Source organism: Euprymna scolopes, chromosome 15 (assembly GCF_053919585.1).
Source record: "Euprymna scolopes isolate OS-2025 chromosome 15, ASM5391958v1, whole genome shotgun sequence".
Classification (NCBI taxonomy): domain Eukaryota; kingdom Metazoa; phylum Mollusca; class Cephalopoda; order Sepiida; family Sepiolidae; genus Euprymna; species Euprymna scolopes.
The window spans coordinates 105,560,432-105,563,464 of NC_136496.1; the positions used below are offsets into that span (position 1 = coordinate 105,560,432).

The following is a 3,033-nucleotide window of genomic DNA, read 5'->3' on the forward strand; positions in this document are numbered from 1 at the left end:
AAAATATTTACCGCTTTTTTTTTTTTGCTCAGCATACACCTCCAAATACCCGGGCAACGCCAGGCACCCATGCTCATATATCTATAAAAGTGAACGTGTCTGTCTGCCTGTGTGTCTGTGTACATTACCCTACGCAATAACTCTGTCAATTTTTAGTCTACGGACTCGAAATTTAATATATAGAGTACTGACATTTGAGAAAATCGATGTGATCGGGTTTCAGCAAGAAATTTGGCTGTTAAGGAGTCAGAGTTCAACGATTTGACCTTTGAGAACTCTACCAAACTACTTCGACAATTTTGGGTCTAAACACTCGAAATTTTAGATATAGGTTCTTTGGACATGTATCTAACTTAATAATTTTATTTGAGCCCAAAATAATAAATCGTAAGGGATCATAATGAGGGTCAAATTTTAAAAAAATTGACCGCTTTTTTTTATTTTTGCTCAACATACACCTCCAAACACCCGGGCAACGCCGGGCTGAAATGCTAGTAAACTAATACTAAGAAGACGAACAACAACAAACACAAAAAACTAATAATATTTAGGAATAATATATATATATATATATATATATATATATATATATATATATATATATATATATATATATATATATATATATATAATGATGATCATATTTATTGGCACGGTAAAATAAAAGTTAAATTTTGTCTAATAAATTCTAAAAAAGGGATTAAATTAAAGAAAATAACAAAGTATATTATGTATTTTTAACTGGCCTTTCCGATGCAGCAATCGGATTTTAGAAAAAATAAATAACAAAGGAATAACAAACATAATTGCAAAAAACCCTTGTTCAAAATTATTGGCACGATTTATTTAATAATCAATTGTATAGCCTTTGGCCTTGATTACCTTCCTCAGTCGCTTTTCATAGTTTACAACCAAGTTGTTGCACTCTTCAGTAGTAATTTTAGCCCACTCTTCCTGACAATAATCCTCCAATTGAATAAGATTCTTAGGCTTCCTTTGCATTACCCTCAATTTTAATGTTCTCCATAAATTTTCAATTGGATTAAGGTCTGGGCTTTGTGATGGCCACTCCAAAACATTAATATGATTGTCCTCAAGCCATTTCTTAGTCAGTTTAGCCGAATGCTTTGGGTCATTATCTTGCATGAACCACCAACGACGACCAAGTGAGAGCTCTTTAGCAGAGTCTTTCAGGTTTTCATCCAATATTTTAACATAATCTTCCTTTTTTATGCTACCTGTGACCTTAACAAGTCGCCCTGGTCCAGAGGCAGCAAAGGATCCCCAAAACATCAAACTGCCTCCACCGTGCTTCACTGTGAGTATGGTGTTCTTAGGCAGGAAAGCTTCGCCAGATTTTCTGTAAATATAAGACACTTTATTATGGCCAAATAACTCTATTTTCGTTTCGTCAGTCCATAGAACACGTTTCCAGAATGCAACATCTTTATCAATATGACGTTTTGCAAAGGCTAGCCTTGCTTTCAGGTGCATAGGCTTCAATAAGGGAGTCTTTCTCGGACGACATGCTTTTAAACCAGCTCTCTTCAAAACTCTACCAACTGTATGTCGAGATACATTCACTCCAGAGGTGCTCTGTTCATCAACAATCTCCCCAACAGAGATCCTTGGGTTTTGTTTTACTTGTCGAACAATTTTCCGTTCATCTCTTGGGGAAATAATCCTTTTTCTCCCTCTACCCTCTAAACTCATAATGTGGCCTTGCGATTTGAACTTGTTTATTATGGCTCTAACAGTGGATTTGGGAAGGTTTAGCTTCTTTGAAATCTTATCATAGCCCTCCCCATTGGTATGGCATGCTACAACAAGCTTCCTGACGTCTTCGCTGTGTTCCTTAGTTTTAACCATGGCGATTGAAATTTATGGTTAAAACATTCTGGAATTATTAGTAACTAGTGGCTGAGCTGCGTCGGCACACACAACGCTGATTCAAACACAAAATCGAGTACATTCAACATCAAGTACACTCAACATCGTCTTACCATCAACGCTTACCTTGTGAACTCGGGGTATGGGAAATTCCAATATGCACAAAACAAAATCACTGAAAAAACAAAAATGCCCTAATTAAGGGTAAGGATGAGTTAACGTTGGATAAAATGATGGTTAAAATTATTGCGAACTTGCCAGGATTCGAACCTGGAATCTTCTGATCCGTAGTCATACGCGTTATCCATTGCGCCACAAGTCCTGTCTACATGCCAAAAGAAGTTACTGCGACTGTATACAGACAGTGCTAAATTCCGTTGACATGGGCAGATAACTTTTTTTGACAATTGTACAAAACGGCCGAAAAGCCCTTATTTCGGGCTTTTTTGTGTGACTCAGTGTTTTTCATTACGAACCATATATAGATAAGGACAATCTAGGGACTCACACGTTTCAGGGAAACGATTGGTATATATACACACACATAAATAAATAAACATTTGGAATTTTATTAATATTATAGATAATCGAAACTTTGGAGAGTGAAGGAAAGAGAATATTCTAAAAAATATATAGCAATTTCAAGATTTAAGATTTAAATTTTTTTTAATTTTTGATTAAAATTGAACTATACTTAATGTAAAACGTTTTTATACTCTTAAAAAACTGACGCATAAAAACCACAAAATGAAACTTTCACAATTATATTATAATGTAAGTAAGCTACTAAATTTAGGTTATATAATATGAATCGCAGTAAATAAATAATATGTAAATTACAAACGTAACATCAATTTTCGATACCCCCAAAGTTCTGATTTTCTGATTCTTGATTCCGATTAATCTTCCCATTTCTAATATATATATATATATATATATATATATATATATATATATATAGTCTTTGAAGTTTTTTTAACATTTGAAACTACACAAAAAATTACTTTTTATCATTCGTTAAAAAAAAAAAAAAAAAAAAAAACACTTAGTCAGTAAGTCATTTAATCACCTGCAATCACTGCATAAACTCTCTCGAATTTACTATAATACCAATTTTTTTTATCTTTTTTATTTTTCAAGGGA

The 3,033-nt window shown here is 33.4% G+C and overlaps 1 non-coding gene across 1 annotated transcript; it reads right to left on the bottom strand.

Annotated features, from left to right (window-relative positions):
• Positions 1–2,139: 2,139 nt before the first annotated feature.
• Positions 2,140–2,212, bottom strand: Trnar-acg (transfer RNA arginine (anticodon ACG)). The gene has a single exon. It is a non-coding gene; the product is annotated as a tRNA-Arg (tRNA).
• Positions 2,213–3,033: the final 821 nt, after the last annotated feature.